Raw genomic sequence first — 5,949 nt, forward strand, 5'->3', positions numbered from 1 at the left:
TTATTATTAATTAAAATAGAACATAGTGTTGTATATAATAAGACATTTTAGGATAGAAAAATATTCTTTATGATGAGTAAATGGATAATTCTATTTGAGTAAATATAGTCAATTATTTGCTGATTACTACTTAATTCTTAAGTAGTTTAATAGGCAATAAAAAAAAATCTTATAGATATTTAAAGAAGTATTTGTAATTTTTTTTTCAAAATTTATTCTACGATATTATTGATTCAAAATATTTTAATTATATTTCTTATACTTAGTTATATTTTATTTATAATTAGATTTTTTTCCTTTACCTTACCTCTTCTTTTTTTATTTTATGTTCTTTCTTTTCTTATTTTAATAACTTTTTATATAGTATCTTTTATTGTAATCACATGTATCCAATATTAATGATACAGAGTATGCATACAATATGCTTTTTACACGATGGCTCACTACAGTTAAACAGTTAATTATATTATTTTCTTTTTTATTCTTAATTTTAATATTACTATATTCCTTGTATATTATTATATAAAGTTTCAATATTCGTTTAATTTTACAACATGAATTTTCTTTAATATTACTTATGTACCTATGTTATCTGTTATCTTCCAATGTTTCTTGTTATTCTGTACATTCACTTAATCATGATTAGCCCTATTGAAGGCTTGATATTCTGCCCGAAACGTTGGTATATGACAAATAATAAATACGTTTTTACTTATTTGTGTTCTTCGCTGATTGCACCCCTCCTTATATTTTTCTCATAAAATAAATATTTTTTTTTTTATTTTAGAAACAAAAAATGTGATATTTTGTGTATTACACTATATATAATAAATATGGTTGAGATTTAATGACGCAGATTTTTTTAAAAATAATATACATTGACAGAAACACAAATCAATAAATGAAAATTTATCTGAATTTTACTAAATAAAGTAACATTTTTAAAATTACTTTTCATTACAAAACAAAATATTCATTAAATCTACATATTCTAAAACTTGATATAGGACAATGAATTTCATATCATGTTTTAACTAATGATGTCAGAAGAATGAAGCACACCGTTGAGAATATAATAGTAATAATAAAAAGAATGTTTAATTTTGAATTTTTGTGAATAGTCACAAAGAAAAAAGAAAAATATAAAAACAAAAGATATAAAAGACAGAGAAGAGAGAAGAGTAAAATGAGGTTCTCGCCGAGCAAAAGAACAATTTCCTCTTCCCTACAGAAGACAATCAGGACCAGTAATAAAGAAAAAATGCATTAATAAAAACAAAAAAAACCAGTGAATTCCGACTTTTAATATTTTAGTATAGTTTTATTAATAATTTTGACTACTTTAAATAAAACTTCAATATCGAAGTTATTAATACTAATAAAATTAAAAAAATTTATTACTTTGAAAAAAACAACATAAAAACCTTTTATATAATTTATTCAAATTCTTGAGACTGGTATTTATGTATTAAATAAATCAAATGGTATCCTTATTAAGTCCCAATATTTATTATATCAATAGTCCAACGTTTCGGCCAATTAAAATAAATAAAATACATTTGTTAATGTACAGGGTTTTGCATTTAATTTATAAGTCAAAAGAAAGGGATGAGCCGCCTGTGGTGGTGTTATATGTTTATTTATTTTTTTTATCTTATATTTTAGACTACCCTTCTTTTTGGTCGTTTTATTCTTAATTTTATTCCTCGTCCGGAAATTTCGGCCTAATTCGATGGGACACCTACCTTTATCCATCGGTAACAGCTTTACAAGTAACCACCTTATTTTTCATTTTTATACAACTTAAATTAATAATTGAGCCTTTGAGAAATTTTATTCCTGTCATTAATAAATAAAATACTTTTTAATAGAAAAATATACCTCAACTCTTTTTTTTTTTTTATAAATATGACTTATATATTAGTCGACTGCCGAATTTTTCATTAATGACTCTCTAATAAAGAATTTTATCTATTAAATAAATCAAATGGTATCCATGTTAAATCTCAACACTCTTTATTATACCAACAGTCCAACGTTTCGGCCAATTTGACCATCCTCAAGGACAATATACACATTTAACAGCTTATTATATATTCATTTGGAACAATTTTAAAAACAAAACTATTATTAACTATTATTAGGTATGTTATATTATAACATACCTTAAATATAAATTAACACCTCACATCAAAATTTAAAAAAAAAAAAGTTTTACAGGGTATTCTGCCCAGGTCATTAATTACAAAACTATTATTAACTATTATTAGGTATGTTATATTATAACATACCTTAAATATAAATTAACACCTCACATCAAAATTAAAAAAAAAAAAGTTTTACAGGGTATTCTGCCCAGGTCATTAATTACAAGTCAAAATCACCCTATGAAAAAGTCAATTAATAGAAAATTATATTAATTATTAACCAATTATATCAGGTTAGAACTTTAGTAAAATACCATATTTCAGGTTTACAAGAGTCCTGAACTATACGAAACCTGACAACCTTCATTATATGAAAGAAATTTTAAAAGAAGACTCAAGTCTTAAGTTAGAAGTCTTCGAAATGTCAACGTAAAAGAAAGAAAAAAAAGAGATGGTGGAAAAAAGAAAAAAAGGATACCTCAAGTTGGCTTCATTTAAAACTTTTAATTTCCCTTCTTTACAAAACGCCATAAGGTTGAAAAGGTAAAGGGGGCAGAAGGGACATAAAAAGAATATTAGGCAATATCATCTCCTAGCAGCGTAAATATTAACAATAGTTTAATAATATTTAATTCTTATTCTCTTAAATTAAATTTTTTTCCAGAAAATAAATTTACTTTGTTTCTTCTAACTTCTTAAGGATCACTTTATAAAAATGAGTATAAAACTCGAGTTAACAAGTTCTTCCAAAAATATTATCCATTATTAATACTAAATTCTATTATAAATATGAACAATCCTGCCGAGTCATTTTTTTAAAGTAGCCATATACGAAAATTATAGGTCTGCGGGCTAGTATATATATATGTGTGTGTTTAATTATATATATTATTTATTTAATGTAATTTACAACTGTACAAAATAATAATATACAATAAGTAAATATGTGGAATTAATGGGTTCGGACGGGTAAGGAGTTAGTTCTGAAAAGACGCATATCGGTTTTGGGCCAAATCTGCAACGAATGGGATGTTAAAGTCTTTGTGAATGAGTTTATTTGTAACGTAATAACAAGCATCAAGGATTTTACGTAGGATTTTGGATTGTAATGATTGGATGCGGGAGGAATATGGTTGTTTAATAGAGCCCCAGAGCTCAATTCCATATATCCAAATTGTTCTGATTATAATAGTATATAATAATTTTTTTGTAGTGAATGGGAAGTTTAGAGCGTTTGTCAAGTAAGTGTTGTAGCAATCAAAATCTGAGAGCAGTTTCTTGTTACAGTGTTTTATGTGGATTCCAAGTAAGTCTCTTGTCAAGATGGAGTCCTACGACGAAGAGTAAAGGTGATCTGATAGGATTTGTCAGGATTTATTTTGATTCTCCAATTTTGACATCATTGTTCGATGGATGTTATGTGTGTTTGTAGAGTTTGTGATGCATTTGCATGTGTCATAATGCGTGTGAATAATATTTAATACAGCAATTTGGTAAAATAAAATTATTAAAACTTCCTGAGATATATTATTGTAAAAATCAAACTTATTGTCCGAACAACTATAAATCAATTTATTTTAGCAAATATCGTGAAAACAACTACTCCTACGAAGATAAATGTCATACACTACTTTATAGTACATTAAATTAGCTTTACTTTGAGTGCTAATAAACATCTGTAAATCAAATAAATCCTGAGATATAGATTTCTCAAAATAAATTGACTAACTTGTGATATTTCAATATATTTTTATGAAATGTTGCACTTTAAAAAGCTGTATCTCGCTAACTATTTAGCGTAAATAGCTCTATTAGGACTCATATTGTAGTAAATTTACTCTACTTTAAATAATGTTCTCTTAGGTTTTTTAGTGTTGTTGGTAGTTTTAAAGATATAGAGCTCCGAATGATTTTTTTTTTTTAACGTTTTGGAAGAGCCGGCATTTTGCATTACCTATACATGGCAGACTCATCAATTTTGAGTATTAATTATACATAGTTTTCATTAAAGTAATAAATGTTTTTTTGTTCTCGGCTCTTGTCCAATATGTAGGTTATAAATTATATCATGTTATGTACTAATAAATACTAAGCCCTAAATAACGAGGAAGGACGATATAATGACCTCAAAAAAACTTGTATATTTTTAATTAATAAAATAAATAAATAAAAAAACTATTAAAGATATATTTGACTTGCGTGTTTCAAACTAAATCCAAGGAATAATTGACTCAATTTAGATCGAAGGTGATCCGACCAGGTTGAGATATGATTAAATGTAATATTTTTATCCTCGCAGATCGATTGGAGGGCAAATCCGTTAATAAATTTGCCATAATTAAACCTGTTAGTATACGATACACATTTCGAGGCCCCAACTGGCCAAGGCGAACCGACAGCAGCTTACATTACCCTACGTCAATAACGTTTTAAATTATATCATCAATATTGTAGAAACGATAATTATACCTTTTGATATAAGAGAAATTTCTTTTAAGATAAGTTGTAAAATAAAGTGCCGTTCTGCGACAAATAACCTTGACTGGAAAGCAGACAGGGTCATGCCTCAACTATATTGAGCATTGATATTTGAAAAGTAGGCCAAATAAAAATAATTTTGATCAACATCATTAGCGAATTCTTCCAAACCGATCCATATCTCTAAAATGCCAAAGGACTTAATTTTATAATTAATATTTTGACTCATTAATATGAAGCACCTTGAAATTCCTGTCTTCTAAAATCATTGCTTATAGTACAAGGGAAAAAAATATCCGTTTCATTACTTTAATGAAAACTATGTATAGTTACTACTCAAAACCGACGAGTCAAAAAAATGAAAAAAAAAATGGCAGGGGTTTTAAAACGTTAAAAAAAAAATTATTCGGAAATCTATATTTTTAATACAACATTATAAAATCTAAGAGGGCATAATTTAAGTAGAGTAAATTTGCTAATATATGAACCATAATCAACAATAGAACTATTTACGTACAATAGTTTCCGAGATATAGCTCTTTAAAAAGCAACATATCATAAAAATGTTGTATGGGACGTACTAAAAGATCAGTAGTTAGTGAATTTATTTTGAAAAATTTATATCTCAAAAACCATTTGACGTACAGATGTCTATTAGCACTCAAGTTAAATCTAGTTTAATGAGCAATAAAGTAGTTTATGATGCTAAATTTATATTCATATGTGGATATCATAAAAAGTATATACATTAAAGTAAGTTTTTTCGGATATACACCAATATCTGGATGATGCCTGAATGGGTAAGAATTGGCTTTATTAAAAATTATTTTTTAGATTATTTAAACTCCATATTTTTTTTTTTAGAATTTTTTTTTATTTATTTATTTAATGTGATTTACAACTGTACAAATAATAAATACAATAAGTAAATATGTTGTATGTTTCATACGCACTTGAAAATCTTGGGAAGGAACCCCCATTGGTGGTACTTTAGAATTTTAATACTGAAAACCATTCTGTTTGAGAAAGGTGCCCCTTCACATTTAAATAGAAATTTACGATGCCATCTAGTGGCAGATATAAGAAGTAGAAGGCTTGGGTAACCATCTTGGTCTCTACAACAGAAGAGTGAATAAACCAAACCCCACTCAGGCGAAGGAACGGAGGAAGGGTGAAAGAGGAAAGATAATACAAGAAGAGAACAAGAATATGTAAGCACTTTCAAGATCTCAATAGCTCACCATGTAACCTACAACATTTTCAACAAAAGTAAAATACAGCATCTATTATTATAGATTTTTTAAAATAATAATTTTTATTTATT

At 26.6% G+C, this 5,949-nt stretch overlaps 1 protein-coding gene across 9 annotated transcripts in view; it reads right to left on the reverse strand.

Moving 5' to 3' along the window:
• LOC106680323 (oxidation resistance protein 1) overlaps positions 1-5,949 on the reverse strand; it is an 867,959-nt gene that overhangs the window by 755,071 nt on the left and 106,939 nt on the right. The window lies entirely within an intron of this gene.

Source organism: Halyomorpha halys, unplaced genomic scaffold, assembly GCF_000696795.3.
Source record: "Halyomorpha halys isolate HHAL.00 unplaced genomic scaffold, Hhal_1.1 Scaffold17.1, whole genome shotgun sequence".
Taxonomy (NCBI): domain Eukaryota; kingdom Metazoa; phylum Arthropoda; class Insecta; order Hemiptera; family Pentatomidae; genus Halyomorpha; species Halyomorpha halys.